Source organism: Thunnus thynnus, chromosome 9 (assembly GCF_963924715.1).
Source record: "Thunnus thynnus chromosome 9, fThuThy2.1, whole genome shotgun sequence".
NCBI classification, from domain to species: domain Eukaryota; kingdom Metazoa; phylum Chordata; class Actinopteri; order Scombriformes; family Scombridae; genus Thunnus; species Thunnus thynnus.
This window is the reverse complement of record NC_089525.1, coordinates 5,182,063-5,194,336: the sequence shown is the minus strand read 5'-3', so window position 1 is coordinate 5,194,336 and position 12,274 is coordinate 5,182,063. Positions and strand designations below refer to the sequence as shown.

General features: G+C 50.5%; 15 non-coding genes across 15 annotated transcripts; all 15 read left to right on the top strand.

Annotated features, from left to right (window-relative positions):
• Positions 1–185: 185 nt before the first annotated feature.
• On the top strand, positions 186–376 carry LOC137190031 (U2 spliceosomal RNA). Its single transcript, XR_010929869.1, has one exon. It is a non-coding gene; the product is annotated as a U2 spliceosomal RNA (small nuclear RNA).
• Positions 377–1,232: 856 nt separating this feature from the next.
• LOC137190319 (U6 spliceosomal RNA) lies at positions 1,233–1,339 on the top strand. The gene has a single exon (XR_010930146.1). It is a non-coding gene; the product is annotated as a U6 spliceosomal RNA (small nuclear RNA).
• Positions 1,340–1,724: 385 nt separating this feature from the next.
• Positions 1,725–1,840, top strand: LOC137190151 (U5 spliceosomal RNA). The gene has a single exon (XR_010929982.1). It is a non-coding gene; the product is annotated as a U5 spliceosomal RNA (small nuclear RNA).
• An 819-nt stretch (positions 1,841–2,659) lies between these two features.
• On the top strand, positions 2,660–2,850 carry LOC137190030 (U2 spliceosomal RNA). The gene has a single exon (XR_010929868.1). It is a non-coding gene; the product is annotated as a U2 spliceosomal RNA (small nuclear RNA).
• Positions 2,851–3,706: 856 nt separating this feature from the next.
• On the top strand, positions 3,707–3,813 carry LOC137190318 (U6 spliceosomal RNA). The gene has a single exon (XR_010930145.1). It is a non-coding gene; the product is annotated as a U6 spliceosomal RNA (small nuclear RNA).
• A 385-nt stretch (positions 3,814–4,198) lies between these two features.
• LOC137190149 (U5 spliceosomal RNA) lies at positions 4,199–4,314 on the top strand. Its single transcript, XR_010929980.1, has one exon. It is a non-coding gene; the product is annotated as a U5 spliceosomal RNA (small nuclear RNA).
• An 819-nt stretch (positions 4,315–5,133) lies between these two features.
• LOC137190097 (U2 spliceosomal RNA) lies at positions 5,134–5,325 on the top strand. Its single transcript, XR_010929935.1, has one exon. It is a non-coding gene; the product is annotated as a U2 spliceosomal RNA (small nuclear RNA).
• An 856-nt stretch (positions 5,326–6,181) lies between these two features.
• Positions 6,182–6,288, top strand: LOC137190317 (U6 spliceosomal RNA). The gene has a single exon (XR_010930144.1). It is a non-coding gene; the product is annotated as a U6 spliceosomal RNA (small nuclear RNA).
• Positions 6,289–6,673: 385 nt separating this feature from the next.
• LOC137190147 (U5 spliceosomal RNA) lies at positions 6,674–6,789 on the top strand. Its single transcript, XR_010929979.1, has one exon. It is a non-coding gene; the product is annotated as a U5 spliceosomal RNA (small nuclear RNA).
• Positions 6,790–7,592: 803 nt separating this feature from the next.
• On the top strand, positions 7,593–7,783 carry LOC137189958 (U2 spliceosomal RNA). Its single transcript, XR_010929799.1, has one exon. It is a non-coding gene; the product is annotated as a U2 spliceosomal RNA (small nuclear RNA).
• Positions 7,784–8,639: 856 nt separating this feature from the next.
• Positions 8,640–8,746, top strand: LOC137190316 (U6 spliceosomal RNA). The gene has a single exon (XR_010930143.1). It is a non-coding gene; the product is annotated as a U6 spliceosomal RNA (small nuclear RNA).
• Positions 8,747–9,131: 385 nt separating this feature from the next.
• Positions 9,132–9,247, top strand: LOC137190146 (U5 spliceosomal RNA). The gene has a single exon (XR_010929978.1). It is a non-coding gene; the product is annotated as a U5 spliceosomal RNA (small nuclear RNA).
• An 803-nt stretch (positions 9,248–10,050) lies between these two features.
• On the top strand, positions 10,051–10,242 carry LOC137190028 (U2 spliceosomal RNA). The gene has a single exon (XR_010929866.1). It is a non-coding gene; the product is annotated as a U2 spliceosomal RNA (small nuclear RNA).
• An 856-nt stretch (positions 10,243–11,098) lies between these two features.
• Positions 11,099–11,205, top strand: LOC137190391 (U6 spliceosomal RNA). The gene has a single exon (XR_010930217.1). It is a non-coding gene; the product is annotated as a U6 spliceosomal RNA (small nuclear RNA).
• Positions 11,206–11,590: 385 nt separating this feature from the next.
• Positions 11,591–11,706, top strand: LOC137190145 (U5 spliceosomal RNA). The gene has a single exon (XR_010929977.1). It is a non-coding gene; the product is annotated as a U5 spliceosomal RNA (small nuclear RNA).
• Positions 11,707–12,274: the final 568 nt, after the last annotated feature.

Below are 12,274 nucleotides of genomic sequence, written 5' to 3'. Positions count from 1 at the left end.
AAAAAGTGCTGTATGAACAAAAGCTCACTTACTTACTTACTTACTTACTTACTTACCTACTTACCAAGGAGCTCCTGGGCGGAGCTGCCAAGCGGCAGTCGTTCTTGCGGTCGTTTGAAACGACTGCACCACGACGAGCCAGAACTGTGCAGGAGGTGGGGCGGGGCAGCAAACAGCAAGGGTTCATCGCTTCTCGGCCTTTTGGCTAAGATCAAGTGTAGTATCTGTTCTTATCAGTTTAATATCTGATACGCCCTCTATAAGGGGACAACATATTAAAAGGATTTTTTGCACTTGGAGTTGAAAAAGGGGCTTGCTCCGTTCACTCCACGCATCGACCCGGCATTGCAGTGCCGCTGGGAACGGTGCACCCTTCTCTCTGCTTTGTGGAATGCCAATTACTCAGAAGAAATGCAGCAGCCTCCTCAGTCTGCCCGTCTCAGATGGCTGCATGTCAGCCATGACAACTGGGGCAAAAGTGCGGCGTGCAACGTAGAGTGACACAGAGTGAGATTTGCACCTCTGATTTGATTAGCAGACAAACATGACAGAGTGGGAACGTTGCCGTATTGCAAAGAGCTGCGAAATACACGTCGAATCTGCACAGCATTTTCCCTGCGTTTGTCCTCACTGGAGTGTCTGCGGCCACCTGCCTACTTTTGTTGTCTGGTAGCCCGCGTCTGAAAACCAATCCTCAGCATTGCGGCGGGGTATGTCAATCACAGGTTCCTGCTCTCTGACAAAGTTTCTTGCCGGTTACATGTAGAAAATATATTGTGCATACCGAACGCAACATTCTCAAGAATGTCGTCGGCTCGGCCTTACCCGAAAAATGGCCTGGAGTAAAACTTTGACCCAATGGGCCATCTAGTCCGGCACCCCCTGCTGGCTTTCAGAGAAGGGCGACAACCAAGGTCGGACACACGCCAAGTGCTCAGCCTGTCGATTTTGTTTGTGTAGCACGATATCACCAATTTTTTAAGAGGTTTGGCATGAAGAACTCTGCGCAGTGTGGCTTCCTGTCATGCGTGATAGGAGTGGATGCTTAGCTTTGGGGCCCAAATGAAGCCTCCTGCGTGACAGACAAATTGTGCGTGGCCCCCTCATTTGGCATGAGGCCATTTCTGGCCTTACCCACTTTGTGATTTTTACAAGTCCTCCAGACTGCACCGCGGTCAAGGGGCCATTCTGCCCACGGGGTAGTAAAAGGGAAGCAGCGCCTGAGGACTTGTGTGCTTGCTACGGCAGCACGTATGAAAAATTGGATTCGATACAGAGAAGATTAGCATGGCCCCTGCGAAAGGATGACACGCAAAATCGTGAAGCGTTTCCACATTTTGATCCGCTTCTGATGTCTCCTGCTCCTCTCGAGCGCCTGAGGGGGGCGGTAGTACTTTGGCTGCATTTCCTGGTCTTCTTTGTCGCGTTTGACCTCGTGGCTAGGCAGCTTCCTAGTACTGGTTATCTGGGTGGCCGATGTTAGGCTCGGGGAGGCCAGCTAAGGAAAATATGTCCCCGGCATGCAGAACCTGCTTCGTAGTACAGGCCCCAGAAGGTCTAGTGGCAACGACGTGACAGACGAGCAATCCCGGCGCCCAAAACTCCCTGAAGCGCAGCGCGGGGTAGGGGAATGGGTGTGGCCCGGGAGGCGAGTGAGGCTCACCGTGAAGGTTGTGGCTGGGACGACTGGGCTCCTTGGGCTGCTGTCGAGGAGCGGGCCGTACTTACTCTGGTTTCTCTTCATAACGTACAAGTCTTTCGCCTTTTACTAAAGACTTCCGTGGAGAGGAACACCCACGAGTTAAATCTATTTTTGGCAGGCTTTGCAGTTTGGCAGAGCCTCGTGTGTTTGTGAAAAGCAAAAACAGCTGTCCATAACAAGATGCGTGGGAGCACCGATCCTTGTCACCGCTGCTACTCAGTTCATTGGCCCGCTTCACCCCAACGTTTAAGTCCACGGCCAAAGGTCTTCTAAAGGTATCACCTTCGACCAGTATACGACGCTTGACCGTCCCGTTAATGAGCTTGTCCAGTCCTGTTTTCCTCAGTTAAGAAATATTGCAAAAATAAGGCCTATATTGTCCCCCGTTGTTCTTGAACAATGAATCCACGCGTTCATTTTCTCCCGGTTAGGCTACTGTAACTCCCTCTACACCTGCCTCGGTCAGTCTTCTTTAAAACGTTTACAGTTAATCCAAAATACAGCAGCTAGACTTCTAACCAGAACTAGCCGTAGGTCCCACATTAACCCTGTTGTGGGGCGTCCCTCCCTCAAAGACGCCTCAAAGGCCATTGACGTCCGCAAGCCTTTCTACATACCTCCCTTCTTCTTCCCGTGTCCTGTTTTATTTCATTTTGGTTGATTTCTCTCTGTGTGGTGTTTGTCTGTTTTATTAATCCATCTGTTTCGATTTTGCACGTGTATGTGTCTGTAAAGCACGTTGTGACTGTGTGTTTTAAAAAGTGCTGTATGAACAAAAGCTCACTTACTTACTTATTTACTTACTTACTTACTTACTTACTTACTTACCTACTTACCAAGGAGCTCCTGGGCGGAGCTGCCAAGCGGCAGTCGTTCTTGCGGTCGTTTGAAACGACTGCACCACGACGAGCCAGAACTGTGCAGGAGGTGGGGCGGGGCAGCAAACAGCAAGGGTTCATCGCTTCTCGGCCTTTTGGCTAAGATCAAGTGTAGTATCTGTTCTTATCAGTTTAATATCTGATACGCCCTCTATAAGGGGACAACATATTAAAAGGATTTTTTGCACTTGGAGTTGAAAAAGGGGCTTGCTCCGTTCACTCCACGCATCGACCCGGCATTGCAGTGCCGCTGGGAACGGTGCACCCTTCTCTCTGCTTTGTGGAATGCCAATTACTCAGAAGAAATGCAGCAGCCTCCTCAGTCTGCCCGTCTCAGATGGCTGCATGTCAGCCATGACAACTGGGGCAAAAGTGCGGCGTGCAACGTAGAGTGACACAGAGTGAGATTTGCACCTCTGATTTGATTAGCAGACAAACATGACAGAGTGGGAACGTTGCCGTATTGCAAAGAGCTGCGAAATACACGTCGAATCTGCACAGCATTTTCCCTGCGTTTGTCCTCACTGGAGTGTCTGCGGCCACCTGCCTACTTTTGTTGTCTGGTAGCCCGCGTCTGAAAACCAATCCTCAGCATTGCGGCGGGGTATGTCAATCACAGGTTCCTGCTCTCTGACAAAGTTTCTTGCCGGTTACATGTAGAAAATATATTGTGCATACCGAACGCGACATTCTCAAGAATGTCGTCGGCTCGGCCTTACCCGAAAAATGGCCTGGAGTAAAACTTTGACCCAATGGGCCATCTAGTCCGGCACCCCCTGCTGGCTTTCAGAGAAGGGCGACAACCAAGGTCGGACACACGCCAAGTGCTCAGCCTGTCGATTTTGTTTGTGTAGCACGATATCACCAATTTTTTAAGAGGTTTGGCATGAAGAACTCTGCGCAGTGTGGCTTCCTGTCATGCGTGATAGGAGTGGATGCTTAGCTTTGGGGCCCAAATGAAGCCTCCTGCGTGACAGACAAATTGTGCGTGGCCCCCTCATTTGGCATGAGGCCATTTCTGGCCTTACCCACTTTGTGATTTTCACAAGTCCTCCAGACTGCACCGCGGTCAAGGGGCCATTCTGCCCACGGGGTAGTAAAAGGGAAGCAGCGCCTGAGGACTTGTGTGCTTGCTACGGCAGCACGTATGAAAAATTGGATTCGATACAGAGAAGATTAGCATGGCCCCTGCGAAAGGATGACACGCAAAATCGTGAAGCGTTTCCACATTTTGATCCGCTTCTGATGTCTCCTGCTCCTCTCGAGCGCCTGAGGGGGGCGGTAGTACTTTGGCTGCATTTCCTGGTCTTCTTTGTCGCGTTTGACCTCGTGGCTAGGCAGCTTCCTAGTACTGGTTATCTGGGTGGCCGATGTTAGGCTCGGGGAGGCCAGCTAAGGAAAATATGTCCCCGGCATGCAGAACCTGCTTCGTAGTACAGGCCCCAGAAGGTCTAGTGGCAACGACGTGACAGACGAGCAATCCCGGCGCCCAAAACTCCCTGAAGCGCAGCGCGGGGTAGGGGAATGGGTGTGGCCCGGGAGGCGAGTGAGGCTCACCGTGAAGGTTGTGGCTGGGACGACTGGGCTCCTTGGGCTGCTGTCGAGGAGCGGGCCGTACTTACTCTGGTTTCTCTTCATAACGTACAAGTCTTTCGCCTTTTACTAAAGACTTCCGTGGAGAGGAACACCCACGAGTTAAATCTATTTTTGGCAGGCTTTGCAGTTTGGCAGAGCCTCGTGTGTTTGTGAAAAGCAAAAACAGCTGTCCATAACAAGATGCGTGGGAGCACCGATCCTTGTCACCGCTGCTACTCAGTTCATTGGCCCGCTTCACCCCAACGTTTAAGTCCACGGCCAAAGGTCTTCTAAAGGTATCACCTTCGACCAGTATACGACGCTTGACCGTCCCGTTAATGAGCTTGTCCAGTCCTGTTTTCCTCAGTTAAGAAATATTGCAAAAATAAGGCCTATATTGTCCCCCGTTGTTCTTGAACAATGAATCCACGCGTTCATTTTCTCCCGGTTAGGCTACTGTAACTCCCTCTACACCTGCCTCGGTCAGTCTTCTTTAAAACGTTTACAGTTAATCCAAAATACAGCAGCTAGACTTCTAACCAGAACTAGCCGTAGGTCCCACATTAACCCTGTTGTGGGGCGTCCCTCCCTCAAAGACGCCTCAAAGGCCATTGACGTCCGCAAGCCTTTCTACATACCTCCCTTCTTCTTCCCGTGTCCTGTTTTATTTCATTTTGGTTGATTTCTCTCTGTGTGGTGTTTGTCTGTTTTATTAATCCATCTGTTTCGATTTTGCACGTGTATGTGTCTGTAAAGCACGTTGTGACTGTGTGTTTTAAAAAGTGCTGTATGAACAAAAGCTCACTTACTTACTTATTTACTTACTTACTTACTTACTTACTTACTTACCTACTTACCAAGGAGCTCCTGGGCGGAGCTGCCAAGCGGCAGTCGTTCTTGCGGTCGTTTGAAACGACTGCACCACGACGAGCCAGAACTGTGCAGGAGGTGGGGCGGGGCAGCAAACAGCAAGGGTTCATCGCTTCTCGGCCTTTTGGCTAAGATCAAGTGTAGTATCTGTTCTTATCAGTTTAATATCTGATACGTCCTCTATAAGGGGACAACATGTTAAAAGGATTTTTTTGCACTTGGAGTTGAAAAAGGGGCTTGCTCCGTTCACTCCACGCATCGACCCGGCATTGCAGTGCCGCTGGGAATGGTGCACCCTTCTCTCTGCTTTGTGGAATGCCAATTACTCAGAAGAAATGCAGCAGCCTCCTCAGTCTGCCCGTCTCAGATGGCTGCATGTCAGCCATGACAACTGGGGCAAAAGTGCGGCGTGCAACGTAGAGTGACACAGAGTGAGATTTGCACCTCTGATTTGATTAGCAGACAAACATGACAGAGTGGGAACGTTGCCGTATTGCAAAGAGCTGCGAAATACACGTTGAATCTGCACAGCATTTTCCCTGCGTTTGTCCTCACTGGAGTGTCTGCGGCCACCTGCCTACTTTTGTTGTCTGGTAGCCCGCGTCTGAAAACCAATCCTCAGCATTGCGGCGGGGTATGTCAATCACAGGTTCCTGCTCTCTGACAAAGTTTCTTGCCGGTTACATGTAGAAAATATATTGTGCATACCGAACGCGACATTCTCAAGAATTTCGTCGGCTCGGCCTTACCCGAAAAAGGGCCTGGAGTAAAACTTTGACCCAATGGGCCATCTAGTCCGGCACCCCCTGCTGGCTTTCAGAGAAGGGCGACAACCAAGGTCGGACACACGCCAAGTGCTCAGCCTGTCGATTTTGTTTGTGTAGCATGATATCACCAATTTTTTAAGAGGTTTGGCATGAAGAACTCTGCGCAGTGTGGCTTCCTGTCATGCGTGATAGGAGTGGATGCTTAGCTTTGGGGCCCAAATGAAGCCTCCTGCGTGACAGACAAATTGTGCGTGGCCCCCTCATTTGGCATGAGGCCATTTCTGGCCTTACCCACTTTGTGATTTTCACAAGTCCTCCAGACTGCACCGCGGTCAAGGGGCCATTCTGCCCACGGGGTAGTAAAGGGGAAGCAGCGCCTGAGGACTTGTGTGCTTGCTACGGCAGCACGTATGAAAAATTGGATTCGATACAGAGAAGATTAGCATGGCCCCTGCGAAAGGATGACACGCAAAATCGTGAAGCGTTTCCACATTTTGATCCGCTTCTGATGTCTCCTGCTCCTCTCGAGCGCCTGAGGGGGACGGTAGTACTTTGGCTGCATTTCCTGGTCTTCTTTGTCGCGTTTGACCTCGTGGCTAGGCAGCTTCCTAGTACTGGTTATCTGGGTGGCCGATGTTAGGCTCGGGGAGGCCAGCTAAGGAAAATATGTCCCCGGCATGCAGAACCTGCTTCGTAGTACAGGCCCCAGAAGGTCTAGTGGCAACGACGTGACAGACGAGCAATCCCGGCGCCCAAAACTCCCTGAAGCGCAGCGCGGGGTAGGGGAATGGGTGTGGCCCGGGAGGCGAGTGAGGCTCACCGTGAAGGTTGTGGCTGGGACGACTGGGCTCCTTGGGCTGCTGTCGAGGAGCGGGCCGTACTTACTCTGGTTTCTCTTCATAACGTACAAGTCTTTCGCCTTTTACTAAAGACTTCCGTGGAGAGGAACACCCACGAGTTAAATCTATTTTTGGCAGGCTTTGCAGTTTGGCAGAGCCTCGTGTGTTTGTGAAAAGCAAAAACAGCTGTCCATAACAAGATGCGTGGGAGCACCGATCCTTGTCACCGCTGCTACTCAGTTCATTGGCCCGCTTCACCCCAACGTTTAAGTCCACGGCCAAAGGTCTTCTAAAGGTATCACCTTCGACCAGTATACGACGCTTGACCGTCCCGTTAATGAGCTTGTCCAGTCCTGTTTTCCTCAGTTAAGAAATATTGCAAAAATAAGGCCTATATTGTCCCCCGTTGTTCTTGAACAATGAATCCACGCGTTCATTTTCTCCCGGTTAGGCTACTGTAACTCCCTCTACACCTGCCTCGGTCAGTCTTCTTTAAAACGTTTACAGTTAATCCAAAATACAGCAGCTAGACTTCTAACCAGAACTAGCCGTAGGTCCCACATTAACCCTGTTGTGGGGCGTCCCTCCCTCAAAGACGCCTCAAAGGCCATTGACGTCCGCAAGCCTTTCTACATACCTCCCTTCTTCTTCCCGTGTCCTGTTTTATTTCATTTTGGTTGATTTCTCTCTGTGTGGTGTTTGTCTGTTTTATTAATCCATCTGTTTCGATTTTGCACGTGTATGTGTCTGTAAAGCACGTTGTGACTGTGTGTTTTAAAAAGTGCTGTATGAACAAAAGCTCACTTACTTACTTACTTACTTACTTACTTACCTACTTACCAAGGAGCTCCTGGGCGGAGCTGCCAAGCGGCAGTCGTTCTTGCGGTCGTTTGAAACGACTGCACCACGACGAGCCAGAACTGTGCAGGAGGTGGGGCGGGGCAGCAAACAGCAAGGGTTCATCGCTTCTCGGCCTTTTGGCTAAGATCAAGTGTAGTATCTGTTCTTATCAGTTTAATATCTGATACGTCCTCTATAAGGGGACAACATATTAAAAGGATTTTTTGCACTTGGAGTTGAAAAAGGGGCTTGCTCCGTTCACTCCACGCATCGACCCGGCATTGCAGTGCCGCTGGGAACGGTGCACCCTTCTCTCTGCTTTGTGGAATGCCAATTACTCAGAAGAAATGCAGCAGCCTCCTCAGTCTGCCCGTCTCAGATGGCTGCATGTCAGCCATGACAACTGGGGCAAAAGTGCGGCGTGCAACGTAGAGTGACACAGAGTGAGATTTGCACCTCTGATTTGATTAGCAGACAAACATGACAGAGTGGGAACGTTGCCGTATTGCAAAGAGCTGCGAAATACACGTCGAATCTGCACAGCATTTTCCCTGCGTTTGTCCTCACTGGAGTGTCTGCGGCCACCTGCCTACTTTTGTTGTCTGGTAGCCCGCGTCTGAAAACCAATCCTCAGCATTGCGGCGGGGTATGTCAATCACAGGTTCCTGCTCTCTGACAAAGTTTCTTGCCGGTTACATGTAGAAAATATATTGTGCATACCGAACGCGACATTCTCAAGAATTTCGTCGGCTCGGCCTTACCCGAAAAAGGGCCTGGAGTAAAACTTTGACCCAATGGGCCATCTAGTCCGGCACCCCCTGCTGGCTTTCAGAGAAGGGCGACAACCAAGGTCGGACACACGCCAAGTGCTCAGCCTGTCGATTTTGTTTGTGTAGCACGATATCACCAATTTTTTAAGAGGTTTGGCATGAAGAACTCTGCGCAGTGTGGCTTCCTGTCATGCGTGATAGGAGTGGATGCTTAGCTTTGGGGCCCAAATGAAGCCTCCTGCGTGACAGACAAATTGTGCGTGGCCCCCTCATTTGGCATGAGGCCATTTCTGGCCTTACCCACTTTGTGATTTTCACAAGTCCTCCAGACTGCACCGCGGTCAAGGGGCCATTCTGCCCACGGGGTAGTAAAGGGGAAGCAGCGCCTGAGGACTTGTGTGCTTGCTACGGCAGCACGTATGAAAAATTGGATTCGATACAGAGAAGATTAGCATGGCCCCTGCGAAAGGATGACACGCAAAATCGTGAAGCGTTTCCACATTTTGATCCGCTTCTGATGTCTCCTGCTCCTCTCGAGCGCCTGAGGGGGGCGGTAGTACTTTGGCTGCATTTCCTGGTCTTCTTTGTCGCGTTTGACCTCGTGGCTAGGCAGCTTCCTAGTACTGGTTATCTGGGTGGCCGATGTTAGGCTCGGGGAGGCCAGCTAAGGAAAATATGTCCCCGGCATGCAGAACCTGCTTCGTAGTACAGGCCCCAGAAGGTCTAGTGGCAACGACGTGACAGACGAGCAATCCCGGCGCCCAAAACTCCCTGAAGCGCAGCGCGGGGTAGGGGAATGGGTGTGGCCCGGGAGGCGAGTGAGGCTCACCGTGAAGGTTGTGGCTGGGACGACTGGGCTCCTTGGGCTGCTGTCGAGGAGCGGGCCGTACTTACTCTGGTTTCTCTTCATAACGTACAAGTCTTTCGCCTTTTACTAAAGACTTCCGTGGAGAGGAACACCCACGAGTTAAATCTATTTTTGGCAGGCTTTGCAGTTTGGCAGAGCCTCGTGTGTTTGTGAAAAGCAAAAACAGCTGTCCATAACAAGATGCGTGGGAGCACCGATCCTTGTCACCGCTGCTACTCAATTCATTGGCCCGCTTCACCCCAACGTTTAAGTCCACGGCCAAAGGTCTTCTAAAGGTATCACCTTCGACCAGTATACGACGCTTGACCGTCCCGTTAATGAGCTTGTCCAGTCCTGTTTTCCTCAGTTAAGAAATATTGCAAAAATAAGGCCTATATTGTCCCCCGTTGTTCTTGAACAATGAATCCACGCGTTCATTTTCTCCCGGTTAGGCTACTGTAACTCCCTCTACACCTGCCTCGGTCAGTCTTCTTTAAAACGTTTACAGTTAATCCAAAATACAGCAGCTAGACTTCTAACCAGAACTAGCCGTAGGTCCCACATTAACCCTGTTGTGGGGCGTCCCTCCCTCAAAGACGCCTCAAAGGCCATTGACGTCCGCAAGCCTTTCTACATACCTCCCTTCTTCTTCCCGTGTCCTGTTTTATTTCATTTTGGTTGATTTCTCTCTGTGTGGTGTTTGTCTGTTTTATTAATCCATCTGTTTCGATTTTGCACGTGTATGTGTCTGTAAAGCACGTTGTGACTGTGTGTTTTAAAAAGTGCTGTATGAACAAAAGCTCACTTACTTACTTATTTACTTACTTACTTACCTACTTACCAAGGAGCTCCTGGGCGGAGCTGCCAAGCGGCAGTCGTTCTTGCGGTCGTTTGAAACGACTGCACCACGACGAGCCAGAACTGTGCAGGAGGTGGGGCGGGGCAGCAAACAGCAAGGGTTCATCGCTTCTCGGCCTTTTGGCTAAGATCAAGTGTAGTATCTGTTCTTATCAGTTTAATATCTGATACGTCCTCTATAAGGGGACAACATATTAAAAGGATTTTTTTGCACTCGGAGTTGAAAAAGGGGCTTGCTCCGTTCACTCCACGCATCGACCCGGCATTGCAGTGCCGCTGGGAACGGTGCACCCTTCTCTCTGCTTTGTGGAATGCCAATTACTCAGAAGAAATGCAGCAGCCTCCTCAGTCTGCCCGTCTCAGATGGCTGCATGTCAGCCATGACAACTGGGGCAAAAGTGCGGCGTGCAACGTAGAGTGACACAGAGTGAGATTTGCACCTCTGATTTGATTAGCAGACAAACATGACAGAGTGGGAACGTTGCCGTATTGCAAAGAGCTGCGAAATACACGTTGAATCTGCACAGCATTTTCCCTGCGTTTGTCCTCACTGGAGTGTCTGCGGCCACCTGCCTACTTTTGTTGTCTGGTAGCCCGCGTCTGAAAACCAATCCTCAGCATTGCGGCGGGGTATGTCAATCACAGGTTCCTGCTCTCTGACAAAGTTTCTTGCCGGTTACATGTAGAAAATATATTGTGCATACCGAACGCGACATTCTCAAGAATTTCGTCGGCTCGGCCTTACCCGAAAAAGGGCCTGGAGTAAAACTTTGACCCAATGGGCCATCTAGTCCGGCACCCCCTGCTGGCTTTCAGAGAAGGGCGACAACCAAGGTCGGACACACGCCAAGTGCTCAGCCTGTCGATTTTGTTTGTGTAGCACGATATCACCAATTTTTTAAGAGGTTTGGCATGAAGAACTCTGCGCAGTGTGGCTTCCTGTCATGCGTGATAGGAGTGGATGCTTAGCTTTGGGGCCCAAATGAAGCCTCCTGCGTGACAGACAAATTGTGCGTGGCCCCCTCATTTGGCATGAGGCCATTTCTGGCCTTACCCACTTTGTGATTTTCACAAGTCCTCCAGACTGCACCGCGGTCAAGGGGCCATTCTGCCCACGGGGTAGTAAAGGGGAAGCAGCGCCTGAGGACTTGTGTGCTTGCTACGGCAGCACGTATGAAAAATTGGATTCGATACAGAAAAGATTAGCATGGCCCCTGCGAAAGGATGACACGCAAAATCGTGAAGCGTTTCCACATTTTGATCCGCTTCTGATGTCTCCTGCTCCTCTCGAGCGCCTGAGGGGGACGGTAGTACTTTGGCTGCATTTCCTGGTCTTCTTTGTCGCGTTTGACCTCGTGGCTAGGCAGCTTCCTAGTACTGGTTATCTGGGTGGCCGATGTTAGGCTCGGGGAGGCCAGCTAAGGAAAATATGTCCCCGGCATGCAGAACCTGCTTCGTAGTACAGGCCCCAGAAGGTCTAGTGGCAACGACGTGACAGACGAGCAATCCCGGCGCCCAAAACTCCCTGAAGCGCAGCGCGGGGTAGGGGAATGGGTGTGGCCCGGGAGGCGAGTGAGGCTCACCGTGAAGGTTGTGGCTGGGACGACTGGGCTCCTTGGGCTGCTGTCGAGGAGCGGGCCGTACTTACTCTGGTTTCTCTTCATAACGTACAAGTCTTTCGCCTTTTACTAAAGACTTCCGTGGAGAGGAACACCCACGAGTTAAATCTATTTTTGGCAGGCTTTGCAGTTTGGCAGAGCCTCGTGTGTTTGTGAAAAGCAAAAACAGCTGTCCATAACAAGATGCGTGGGAGCACCGATCCTTGTCACCGCTGCTACTCAGTTCATTGGCCCGCTTCACCCCAACGTTTAAGTCCACGGCCAAAGGTCTTCTAAAGGTATCACCTTCGACCAGTATACGACGCTTGACCGTCCCGTTAATGAGCTTGTCCAGTCCTGTTTTCCTCAGTTAAGAAATATTGCAAAAATAAGGCCTATATTGTCCCCCGTTGTTCTTGAACAATGAATCCACGCGTTCATTTTCTCCCGGTTAGGCTACTGTAACTCCCTCTACACCTGCCTCGGTCAGTCTTCTTTAAAACGTTTACAGTTAATCCAAAATACAGCAGCTAGACTTCTAACCAGAACTAGCCGTAGGTCCCACATTAACCCTGTTGTGGGGCGTCCCTCCCTCAAAGACGCCTCAAAGGCCATTGACGTCCGCAAGCCTTTCTACATACCTCCCTTCTTCTTCCCGTGTCCTGTTTTATTTCATTTTGGTTGATTTCTCTCTGTGTGGTGTTTGTCTGTTTTATTAATCCATCTGTTT